The 13,601-nt window shown below is 35.0% G+C and overlaps 1 protein-coding gene across 2 annotated transcripts in view; it reads right to left on the bottom strand.

The window, feature by feature from the left end:
- Positions 1-13,601, bottom strand: part of TFEC (transcription factor EC) — a 128,169-nt gene that overhangs the window by 61,377 nt on the left and 53,191 nt on the right. Inside the window, exon 1 of one of the 2 annotated variants that reach the window (XM_081287298.1) lies at positions 8,763-8,879. The exons of the other annotated variant lie outside the window; for it this stretch is intronic. The gene's annotated coding sequence lies outside the window, so the exon portion shown is untranslated. Of the gene's footprint in view, positions 1-8,762; positions 8,880-13,601 lie in introns of those variants that run through there. 2 annotated transcript variants of the gene reach the window in all.

The raw sequence follows: 13,601 nt of genomic DNA, 5'->3' as shown, positions 1-13,601 counted from the left end.
GTAGAGGCTCCATCATATCAAAATGACTGCGTGTATAGGAAAATGGGACCATGTTACAGCCTATAAATACACTGTCACCTCTAACAAGCAGCAAGACATCTCATTCTAGAAAGCCAAACGCTGCAATGTGTCTTTCGAAGTTCTCTCACTGGTCCCAAAAACTTAGACACAGATTCAAATAAAGTTATTTAAAGTAGATTCTGATATACAGACACCCACGTCTTCCCAAGTTAATTTTGTTTTTCCTCTTAGAGTGTCTCCAGTCAATCTGACCACTTCAACCTGACTGGCAAACCAGTTAAGTAGGCAGTTTGTGGGCCAAAAATCTGTCAAAATGGTTGGCTTCACTAGTGATTACTTTTTGACTGACTGGAGCAGTCAAGTTCATCAAAACAGTCAAACCACATTTCCCATATACACAGTCTCAACGCTTGCTGTTTCCGTAGGTGTGTCCTGTTTATATGTTTGAAGGAAGTATTATTAAGCTTCAGTGTTGAAGAGAAACAAGTTGAAAAAGTTGTGAGCAACTAGTTTGACAATTAAGATCCCCTCTGAGTTAGTCCCCAGCTTCCCCACCCAGGAGAAAAAGCCTCATGGCCCTGCCTGAGAGCCATGAACAGAAGCTGGCCCGTGGAGGTCATCCACATGCCCTGCTGCTAACATTTTCTAGTTAGGGGACTAAGACATGTGTCCTGACAGGGAAATGGGCTTGTCAGACTTTCTGGGATTAAATTTAAAAATTTGAAAAGAATCCAGTGAAGGGGTGGGTAATACTGATATCATGTTAACAGAAGTGATGTATTCCGAGTATGAATAACCATTTTTGTCAGAAGAAAGATAAGCTTGGAAAAAAAGACTCCTTAATAAATTTTAAAATGGGGTGAAGGGAATTTAATTTCTTAGCAGGAACAAATGCCAACACTGAAACGCAATCCGATGGTTTCAAAAGCATTCTGAGAACAGCAGTTAAGATCACAAGCTTGGAATCAATCAACCTGACTTCAAACCTGAGCTCCCCACATACAGGCTGTGTAATTTTGGGCTAGATATTTTCCTGCCTATATGCAGTACCCTTAACTGTACAATGGAGGCAATAGTATTACTCGATTTCCAGGGTTGCTCTAAATCCTAGATAACTTAATGTGGATACAGCATATCAAATAGGGTAAGGAGGACTTACTGTGGGCCAGAGGAGGCTTAGCTCAAACGCAGTGTTAACTATGAGAACATCTTATTTAAATAAAGGATTTTATAAAGTATTGATTTTTTTTATATCAGCATCTTATGTTGTTTCAAATCATATCTAAGTTAACAGTTCGATCATTCCATATCTTCATAATCTCTGAGAAGCATAATGGCAACAGTACAAGCTCCCCATTCTGTGCAGACTTTAACCAGATGCTTCACCCTCACTTTCTCCTCTAACAACCATGAAACTATTAGAAGTACATCAGATTCACAGACGAAGGAAGTAAATGCCAATTAAATGGCACAATTTGTCTCAGATTCAACAGATTCTCAGTTAAAGTTGGTTTTTAAACCTATGCACATTCTAATTCATCATGTTTCAAAGAACTCATAATGCAAAAAAAAATCTAACTAATAATTACCCATATTTCTGGATATTATATCAAAGAATGGCTGATGTTGCAGGCTGTGTCTTCCTAAAGAAAAATGTTCATCTATTGAATTTCCAAAGGCATTAAGAGTAAATAAGAGGGGCCAGGATGATTCAAACCTGCTCCATCGTATCCTGAATCCTTCCTATGTTGTTTCTATTTTCTAAATTGATTCTTTGGATTCCCAAACAACAAATATCAGAAAGGTAAAACTAGCATGATCCAAAGAATCTGGGCATACACAGGATTCAAAAACTGGTTAATTCAGCAAACACAGAGTAGAAAGCCTTGTTATATGAAGACAACTCATGCATGAATTTAAAGCCTGAAAGCTAAGAAATTGTTTGAGACATCAAATGATATAATATTTTGGGAGGTGATTTTTTTCAGTTTTCGATAGAGGTAGCAATCTCAGACAGTGATGTACAAAAAGCTTAAAGACTCTGAAGGAGGGTGAATGAATGGTACCACTGGGAAGAGCCCAAGCTTCCAGCTAAAACTCAGCATCGGAGGGTGTAATCTAACATACAGGATTAACATCTCAGGAGTCCTGCCCTGGGTCAGTTCATCTCTTTGTGATGCCTTATCCTCTAGATGGAAATAAAAACAGTGAACTCTTTTAAATGTGCCCTATGGTCTGATTAAAGATTGAAAAGGGCTCTAAAAATCCACAGCACTCCCAGGGAAAAATGCTAAATATCATTATCATTATTACACCAAATGCCATAATTTGGTCTCCTCAGATTCCCTTTTTATGTAGATTCCATCAAACTCTGACTTTTGACTTTTCGCCTATCTGACCAAATCTCCAATGACAAAGCAAAGGGAAATGTTGAGGCAATTAGTGGGAAATGGAAGCAATTAATTCCCTTTTTTAGTGGAGACCTGGCCTCTGTGAACCAGTTTAACCAAAAATAATCAATGACCTTTCTCTGCCCAAACTGAAGCAAATCTACTTGATATTTGTCACTGGTTATCCATCTACTGCTTCAACATTAATGAGTTTCTTCACTTTGCCCCTTCCTTTTATGAAATAGAGCCATCACTTCTGCTCCCCCGTTACCTCTGCATCTGCTATTTCTGCAAAACGAATACAGGCAAAGGCCTCGTTATCCATGTGTAAGCCCAGGAAACATTTTTAGCATAACCATGGTTTCTGATGTCCCCCAATGCTGCCCCCTCAAACTCTTTCCCCTTTTCTTCGATAGAAGCCAGATCTTGTTCAAAATGCAAGAAAAAGAACAACAAAGATAAAGTTTAAATTTAAGTGTCCCAGAAAAGTTTGCATAATTTATCTAGGTCTGAGCACCATATCATCCTAGATCCAAGTCTCTGCCACTCCACTTTCTCCCTGGTGTCTTGGGAAAAGTTTCCTGTCCTTCAAAATCTTCACTTTCCTCTTCTGAATAATGGAGACAGCAGCACTTTCCTCAAAGGTATTGTCAGACTCAAATGAAGTGATACACATAAAACCTTAGCACATGAAAAGAGTTTAATCACAAAGAGTTTAATCAATATAACCTGAGAAGAGGAGAGGAGGGAAGAGAAGGATTTCATGAAATGTAGCTGATTTTGCTATGCACTAAAACCCTTCTAAGAAAACTGCCATGCAAGCAGGAAGTAGTTAGCATTCTGGGTCTCCCTTTCATCCTATAGTAAAGAACTTATTATTTTAGTTTGTCTGTTTTATAAATTAGCACATTCTGGAATAAACTTGCTTGCTAGTTTTGTTGATGTTGCTATTTGTTTCACCGTTAAACGAATATATTTTTAAAAAATGCTCGAAAGCTTTACATCTCACAGAATGAATCCAGTGGGAGGACTCTAAGGGAATTTGGAGACAACTTAGTACAACAGGGTTTCAAACACAAACCAATGAAAATGCAAAGGAAATGACAATAAGTTTTGACAAAACATGGAACAGTTAAAAAAAAAAGCCCTAGAAAGAAAAGGCAAATTAAGAGTTCCTTCCCAAATTATGCAGAGTTGCTTTTTCTATATTTCCTTTTTCTCTGTAAACTCTTTCCTAATGCAGAGTATTGAAGACAGTCTTAATAGGAGATGATATTGAGGGGGAGAAAACCAGATGTATGAGACATTGGCTTATTGTTAAGTTCCTTATTATGAAAATCTATCAGAAACATGGATCAAGGCCTCATAGGGAGAACAAGAAGTTATTTGCTGTGAGCTATATTTCCAATCCCAGAGCACCTATGTCCAACATAGGTATGATCTCCTAGAGACAGAGTCAGAGCAACTCTTCTGGTATAGGAGCAAAATTTAAGCACCACTAGATTCCCCATTCTTTAGACTCAGGCCAAACCTCAAAATTTCACTGTCCGTACTAGATATTAATGCAACCTAAAATCCTCAGGAAACATGCCTATAAACACAGACAGACTTATTCAAAGTCACATGGCAAGTTGGTAGCAAGCTGAAAGTGCTGAACTTCTGACTTCCTATTTCAGAGTGTTCCATCAACACCAAGCCATGCAACCACAGAGAAATCACTGAATCATTTGCACATATTGGCTTAGGCCACTGGTTTTGGGACTAATCCATTTTCAGTTTAAATGATTATTTCTCCAGTGGAAAAGATGACTGTTTTTGTCACCTTTGTTTCTCTCATGAATTAGGTTCTATCATACTTTTAGCAAACGCACCCTGTTCTTGCCAAAAGGCACAACTACTTTGCAAAGTATTACCCAGAAACTACACACACACACACACACACACACACACACACACACACACACACACACCCTTTTATTCCTTTAAAGTAAATTCAGGAGTGCTCTATCATTGAAAATCTAAAACTAATGACTTCAGTCTTTCATGTTCCAATTAATCTTCCAAATGGCTAGGACAGAGAGATCCTGTTGACACATAAATCGATTGAGCTATTGTTCTTGTTAAAGTCCTACCACTCTTAAAAGCACAGTGCTCCTTTGTCTGTCTTCACCTTATCTCTCTGGGCTTACTTCATGTTATTTCCCACAATGGCCCAAGCTCTGCTCAAGGGCCTTTGGATATGCCTTGCTCCTCATAACTCTGCATGTTCCAGTCTTCTGGCCTTTCTCCCACCAATTTCCTGCCTAGAGAATAGCTAATTATTTTCAAGGCATGCTTTAACCAGCATCTCTTTGACTCCTTCCCATACCCCTAAACTCACAGAGAATTCACATATACTTTTATTATACACTGGTTTCTACAATTAATTGTAGAAATCCCTGAACTGCTCATTGGCAGATACATTATCTTAGGCATTTGAGCATCCTCAGAACCTAGCCTAGCAGCAGGTGCACTTCTTTATTTATATATTTTCAACATATCTAAATCTGCATAAATATTATAAGTTAAAATGATATATGTTCTGCCCTCTTTAGAAAATGGTGTCATTACTTAACTCACTGGGCAGACTAACCCACTGGTTCTTCCTACTCAGCTTAAGGGTAGATAGGCTCGGGGTTTTCCAAGAATTATATCACCAACTATTCACAAGAAGTATTCAAAAGGCTAATAAAAATGCCACCAAATCAACAGATGTTTCAAATTTTGAGAAAATTTAAAAGAAGTTGAATATACATACTGAAACAGTCTTTAATGGTAGGTGTAAATCTCATGGAAAGGACAAATCATCCTTCATGTGAAAAACTGCCTTGCAGATATGAAGAGCAAGCATATCTACAGAAGAGGGAAAGTGATTAAGAAGAAATATTTGAGACTATGACTAAAGAAATGAATGTCTCTTCAGATTAATTAAGGAAAAACTCAGAATTTTACCAAAATTTAAAGTTTGGTGGTGAAAATGCTGCTGACAAAACTTCTGTTGCAGGGCTGGGCATGTGGCTCAAGTGGTAGCATGCTTGCCTGGCATGCGTGCGGCCCGGGTTTGATCCTCAGCTCCACATACAAACAAAGATGCTGTGTCCGCCAAAAACTGAAAAATAAATATTGAAATTCTCTCTCTCTCTCTCTCTCTCTCTCTCTAAAAAAAAAAAAAAAAAAAAAAAAAAAAAAAAAAACAAAAACTTCTGTTGCAGAAGTTTCAGTAAATTTAGTAAGGCTGGGGTTATGGCTCAGTGGTACAGAGCTTGCCTTGCATGTGCCAGGCTCTGGGTTTGATCCTCAGGGCCACATAAAAAAAAATTATATATAACAGTAAATTCAAATGTATTTGCATCTACACAGGCTCAGAGGAAGCAGAAAGGGTAAACATCTTTACTGCTGAGGAATTCCCTGTTGAAACTAGCAGAGATCATGACCTGCTATAACCCAATTGCCAGGGTAATAAGTATTGACCTAAGTTTTTAGAGAGTCAGGAAAGATGCTTGATAAAATAAGTATTAGCAAAGAGGGGGAAAAACGGATAAAACTAAAATGCTGATTAAACAGATAACCTGGTTTCCATTCTTACATGAGTGGAAATACATCTAAAGGAAGACAAATATCTACCAGAACTTAATTTATTCATCTTCTGCATTTGGAACATAATTGTGAGGAAGAAATATAGAAAGAAAGAAGGGATGATGGAAGAAGTCTGTTCTAATGAAAGAAAGATGAATACAGTCTGTTTCGATAAGCAAGCAGAAAGAGAATATTTCAGAAAAGATGAGAGATGATTTGGAAACACTCTTCCATGGTAACTCTTGGGAACAAACATGGGGCATATGAATCCTTATCAAAAGTTCACCTCTACTTCCTAGACTCATTTGCCTTCAATTGCTTCCCTTAGATACATTCTCTAATAAAGATCAAAGAGATCTTTTTGAGATCTAACTTTTACTTATTCTTTCAAACCTGAAAAGATAAAAGAAAAATGCAACCTTGTGATTTTTAATATCATCAGGCTCAATGTCTCTGGATCCTGCAAGCAATTAATAAATGAAGAACAAGAGTTTTCTCATACTTGAACAGTCCATTTTTAAATTTGGTTACCTAAGGATATCTCATGGGTATTTTACTTTTTCATTAAATGGATTACCTCAATTTTCTTAATGTTTAACATAAACTACCTCTATTCTACTACTGTTTTGGTTTTGTTGTTGTTGTTGTTGGAAGTGGCCAAGGCATGTCCCAATGAATCCAATTTAATAGAATCATGAAATTATTTTACCATCAACTATACTTTCATTAGTCTACCAAATTTTGATACTTTTCCAAACACTCACAACCCAACTCCATAGATTCCTTAATTGGCGATTCACAATTCTGTAAAATATAATTTTGTATATTAATTTTTCCTTTCCTACAAACCCACTATTAACTTTTCTCTTCATAGGTTATATTTTTGCTACTATTCTATGTCTCACAAATGATTCTCCATGATCTTAGTAAATATCACCAGCAAAACCTTAGCAGCAACTATATTTTACACTCTACATCTGTTTTGCTTAGATGCCAAATAGTCCAAGATAGCAATCTGCTGTTTCTAAACATTGGCTTTCTAGATCTTGCTCCATTTCTTAATCCAGGGTTTTTGACTACAAGAGTTTATTTCCATGAAGAATCTGGAATGTTTAACTGATTTAAGAAGCTTTATTTGTGCAATGCTGTATATAAGATTAAATGATGGCTTCTCTATATGTATGCAGTGTTTATTATGTCAGTACATGTCATAATTCCATTTGAATCATATTCCATTGAGTTTACTTGTGAAACCATGGTATAAGAACATTTTGTTTCTTTAGTTTTCCCTTTCCTTATTTTGTTTGTTTTTCCTTTCCTTATTTCTCCTTTCTGACTATCCAACCCTTTTCAAAATTATATTCTACTTCCACTGTACTAATTACTACAATTTCTGAAAAGTTTATTTATACTAAAAAATTGCATTATATTTAAACATCTAATAATCATTTTGGCTATCTAGAAGTTAAACACTTGTGCCTCAGTCGCCAAAATTAAGCTGACTTTTAAGAACCATGCTTCATTTTTGACATCAACTCAAAAGTTTCAGTTCAATAAAATGTATTCATACATGCACTTTTCTACAGCTTTGGAATGAAATTGAAAATTGAAAAATTATAACAAAGCCAACAAAATAGACAACATGAAAATTAAACATAATCCATTGTTTTGTGGCTAAATGTGTTTTAATTTTTAAAACAGAAACCATAAAGTTTGGCCTATTTAAGGTCGTTTCCATAAAAAAAATTAAAAGATTTAAAAGTAAATAGCTATACTCAGATTCATTTATAATACAAATAAAATATAATATCTGAATAATCTTGATAATAACCTCCATATTTTGCTTCACTATGCTTTATTGGCAGTCTCTGAACAGGGAAGTCATCAAGGTTATTTTTAACTCTCTTAATGTTAAATGAAGTTTCTAGTAAATAAGTTACTAATAGCTACTCAAGATTAATTAAAGATTACCTCAGGTTTATTATTCTTCTCAAAATTTCTATTCCAAATAAAACAGTCTGAGACAATAATGAAAGTATAGAATAATAAATGTTTTAAACAAATATATGTATATATAATATATATGAATGTATATATGTGTATAGAGATATACAAATAATCTTTAAATTCTACTATAGCTTTTTAAATTATTATAATGAAAATATATTAGTTTAAAAAGTATTTGCTTTAGTTTGTCTCAAATCTCCTACACAAACTTTTAGAATCTATATACGTATAAAAGAAAAGAATGATTTTTGATTCCCAAGAAAGAGACAGTATGCTAACACACTGGTGTTATTTCTTACTTCTATGAACAGAACTTATATTTTTGTACCTTGAAAAGCCAATAAAATATATATTTCTAGAGTGTAAATAAAAATTAACATTAACTCATAAAATAACATGAGGCAATAAGATGTCAAATCATATTTCAATTTAGTAAATATCTGAGAATATTAAACCATCAGAAGAAATTCCTTTGGTTACCATGAACTAAAACAGTGATTTCTACATCTTGATTAAAATAAAACATTAATGGAGTTTCTGTTATACTTTACCCAAATTATAGCAAATCACAGCTTGACTATTCTAACATCCTGATACCTACTCATCACAGAAGATGAAATCATAATTATAAGCAAGCTACACACAGCAAAGTAAAATAGATATTGATTAGACTTGTCTTCATAGTTTGTTTAAAGTACAGAAAATTAACCTGACAGTTTCGTTACCTACCAGCACTGATTGGATTCTATCAGTGTAATCACCTCTACAAACAGCTTCAAATTACAATCCCTTTTCCCATAACACAAGCACTGGGCCCAAAGAGACAACCAGAGTAAATGATCTGATCATGAGTAACGAATAGTTTGGACTGGTTGGAATCCACTTAGTTGAGGAAAGAGAAAGGAGAAGTGGCTCATTAGGGCACTTCCTGAACCCTGGTTGGAATTTCAGTTAAGGAAGAAGAAATGACACAGCAGTTTCAAGTTAAGGCGACTTCCTTTCTTATCTGAAATATGCTGCTAATTTGAGAAATAGCACTCCAACAAAACTACTCCACAGTGGTGTGGCCACTGTAGAAACTCCTGTTGATAGAATTATTGCCCCATAATTAACATTTTTTCCCAGAATATACACAAGCAGTACATGGTTGTTATCAAAATGGACTAAGACCCCACATTCATTGCAACATGATTGTTTCATGAGTAACATTTCCTCAACAAACTGCACCTGCACCATATTTTAGTTTTAATAATTGCACTTTTGTCTTAAGTATTAACAGTTTTTTCTTGATATGATCAATTTTTTCATATATATATGTATGTGTGTGTATATGTATGTGTGTGTGTGTGTGTATATATATATATATATATATATGTATATATATATGTATATATATATATATATATATAAAAGCATTTGATTTTGCTGTCAAAGTGACTCCAGGATAATTTTTAACTTGCCCAAAATATTTTATCTTCCCATGTAGATGGAAGATACACAATCCAGCTTTTGAGATTTTATTATTATTTATGCCCTACTTTGTCATGTATTTTCAAAAGACATGAGCACTTGTTACTCATTGCCTTTATAAATGAAACTACTAAAAAGGTCTATTTCATGTATTAGTTATCTGTTAGAAACATATAATCAAAAGGTAAGACTTTATTCTCACCTGGCAAGTTTTGCTGTTAATCTATATTCATAACAGTTAGACTATTTGCTTTTTTTTTAACCTGTATCTAAAAATATATATACAAAGCAAGATGTTCAGGTAAATTACTGAAGTTTCATGTAAAGGTTATGCACAAAATTTTATTGTCTTTGTGTTTTAAAAGTTGTGTAATTAAACAGACATTTATGTTTGTCAAGAATTGAATTATATGAAAATATATTGGAACTTTCTATCTTGTTTTCAGCACTTTAAAGGTGTTTTTCAGGTTATTATAGAATGCATCTAAGTTTTCTAAGATGTTTGGAAGTAGTAAATGTTCAAGTTAGGGTAAATTGTTTGAATTAGCATACTATTAAAGAAATAAGATTCATATCAGAGACATCATTGGAAAAGAAAATATTTGTGAATTTAATTCATATTAGAAACTGAATCAAATTAGAGTTTAATACATTTGTGTGATACAATATGTTTAACATTTGTTAGATCTATGTAAAATACATTTGTGTAATTCAGAAGGTAAGTTTTAAAGCTATATTACTCTATGGGCATATGTTTGATTTTCAAAGGTTGAGCATGCTTACATATTCACACCTGAAGAACCAAAAATGTGTGAGTTAGGAGCAGTTATTTCATCTCTTAATGAGGTCCTAATGGGATAGTTATGACTTTTAAAAGTTTTGTTATATATTGCTTTTACATTTTATATAACAAGCATGTACGTTATTCATAACAAAATATAGTTTTAAGGGTTTTTTTTTTCCTGTTTCTTTTCTTTTGTGGTAGTGGGGATTAAATCCATGACCTTGCACAAGTTAAGTGCTCTTAATTTTTAAGCATAATTTATACATCAAAGCTTAGTTACAGGCCAGGTGCTGTGGCGCACACCTGTGAGAACTGCAAGTTCAAAACCAGCCAAACAACTTAGTGAGATCCTGTCTCTAAATAAAATACAAAAAATAAGGCTGTGGATGTGGTTCAGTGGTCAAGTGCCCCTGAGTTCAATCTCTGGTACCCAAAGAGAAAAGCAAAACTCAATTATAGTATGCTAATTGCCACAATATAATTTTACCACATATTGTCTTCTTGCTTCCCCTACGACAAAAATAACAGAGATCTTGTAGATAATTCATCTTAATTTAATTCTTCATTTTGGTTTTTACCTGGTTGATGTTAATGGAGTCCCTGCAAGAATCATTTCAGGTAATCAATCATGTGAAAAAGAAAAAACAAGCCATCTTCTTGTAACTCACCAAAAATACTTATTGTATGCGGAAGCATTTTTACTTCTCATGTTCAAATGATCATCAAGTCTCATTATCACTATTCTTGAAGTAGTCTTCACCAATAAAAAATATGTAAAAATGCTTAGGAGCAAAAGCTCCTGTTAGGCTTTGGATCTGGAATGTCTCTCAAAGGCTCATTATTTAATGGCTGGGTCCCAATGCAGCAATGTTGGTAGGAAATGATTGGATCATGTGGGCTCTAACTTCATCAAAAGATTAATCCATTTGATAATAGGTTAGTAATTTGAATGGATTTCGGGGAGGTTGGAGGAAGCAAGTCACTCTTCTTGCTGTGTGCACATTAGAAGGATTTATCTTGTCCGCAACCTCTTTCTCTCTCTGCTTGCAGGCTGTCATGAACCAAGTGGCTCTCCTCTGCCATGCCCTTCTGCCATGATGTTCTGCCTCACCTCAGGCCCAAAGCAATGGAGTCAGCTGACCATGGACTGAAATGTCTGAAACTGGAAGCTGGAATAAATCTTTCCTGCTCTATTGTCAGGTGTTTTGGTCACAGTGATGAAAATCAGAATAAAACAACTCCTAAATTGCCCTTGACTACTTTGATTCAAATTCTAGCTCTGCCTCTTCTTAACTATGGCAAATACTTAATATCTCTTTGCCTCAGTCTCTTCATCTATAAAATAAGAATAATAATAGTACCTAGGGCCAGGCTTTTCTGAGGATTAAAAGTTTAATCAATTTAAATTATTTAGACAGCACCAGGCAGTAAGTAAATATTATGTGACTTTTCCTCTTCTTAATTATCTCTGTCACATTCCTTTTTTAATACTTTTATTTATTCTATTTTTTTATATATGACAGCATAATGCATTTCAATTCATAGTAACATGTAGAGAACAGTTTTTCATGCCTCTGGTAGCACATAAAGTAGAGTCACACCATTTGTGTCTTCGTACATGTACTAGGGTAAAGATGTCCATCTCATTCCACCATCTTTCCTATTCCCCTTCCCCGTCACTTCCCCTACTTCCCCTTTTCTCCTTTGCCAAATCTAGAGTTCATATACTCCTCCCATGCCCCTCCCCACCACATTATGGATCAGCATCCTCATATCAGAGAAAACATTCAGCATTTGATTTGGGGGGACTGGCTTACTTCACGTAGCATAATATTCTCCAACTCCATCCATTTACCTGCAGATGCCATAATTATATTCTCTTTTAATTCTGAGTAATATTCCATTGTGTATATACACCACATTTTCTTTATTCATTCATCTACTGAAGAACATCTAGTCTGGTTCCACAATTTAGCTATTGTGGATGGTGCTGCTATAAATATTCATGTGGCTGTGTTAGTACTATAGTATGCTGTTTTTAAGTCCTTTGGGTATAAAACAAGTAGTGGGATAGCTGGGCCAAATGGTGGTTCCATTTCCACTTTTCCAAGGAATCTCCATACTGCTATCCATATTGGCTGCACCAATTTGCAGTCCTACCAGTAATGTATGAATGTGCCTTTTTCCCCATGTCCTCACCAACACTTACTGTTGTTTGTATTCGTAATAGCTGCCATTCTGACTGGAATGAGATGAAATCTTAAAGTAGTTTTGATTTGCATTTCTCTAATTGCTAGAGATGTTGAACATTTTTTTCATATATTTGTTGATTGATTGTATATCATCTTCTGAGAAGTGTCTGTTCAATTCCTTGACCCATTTATTGATTGGGTTATTCGGGTTTTTGTTTGTTTGTTTGGTGTTAAGATTTTTGAGTTCTTCACATATCCTAGAGATTAGTGCTATATCTGATGAGCATGTGGTAAAAATTTGCTCACAAAATGTAGCCTCTCTATTCACCTCACTGATTGTTTGTTGTTGTTGTTGTTGTTGAAAAGAAGTTTTTTTTTTTTAGTTTGAATCCATCCCATTTATTATTTCTTGATTTTATTTCTTGCACTGTAGAAATCTTATTAAGGAAATGGTCAATCTCAATACCAATTTATCTTATCAACAACATGTGTTTGATAGTTTCCTTCTCCTTTAATGTCTCTTCTTCATTGCTTTTTAGAGTGCCACTGACTCAGATTTTCCCCTAACTACCTGGGTATTCCTTCCCTGTCTGTTTTGCTGTTTCCCCCTTTCTTCCCTAAGGCAATATTACTGAAGTGCCCAAAGTCTCCATCTTTTCTCTCCTCTTCTCTAGTTTCCTCATTACCTGGGCTACCCCATTTATTCTCATGACTATATGATCTATATGCTGATGATTCTCATGGTTATATCGAATACCTGACCTCTCTCCTATATTCCATACATATATATCCAACCACCTACTTGACATCTGCCTTTTCCTGTACAGCAGAAAACTCAAATCTGCCTTCCAACCACACTCTACTTAAAGCCCTCCCTGTCTTTCTGCAATCTTCATCTCTCTAGTTGCTCAGGCTCAAAACCCCATAGTTGTTCTTGTCTCATCTTTTTTTCTCCTATCTTTGAGCTATACACCTCTAACTCCAGGGAGATTTACCTGAATCATACAGAATCAATCTGCTTCAGCTGACTCCTATTGCTCTCATCCTGGACACAGCTAACTTGATCTCTCGACTGGATATCTGCAAAAACCTTTCAGCTGCCCTCCCTGCTTCTTCTTTGCT

The sequence above is a fragment of the Spermophilus citellus genome (assembly GCF_964194105.1).
Source record: "Spermophilus citellus genome assembly, chromosome: 3".
NCBI classification, from domain to species: Eukaryota; Metazoa; Chordata; class Mammalia; order Rodentia; family Sciuridae; genus Spermophilus; species Spermophilus citellus.
The sequence above is the reverse complement of the archived record's forward strand: the minus strand, read 5'-3'. Positions and strand labels throughout refer to the sequence as shown.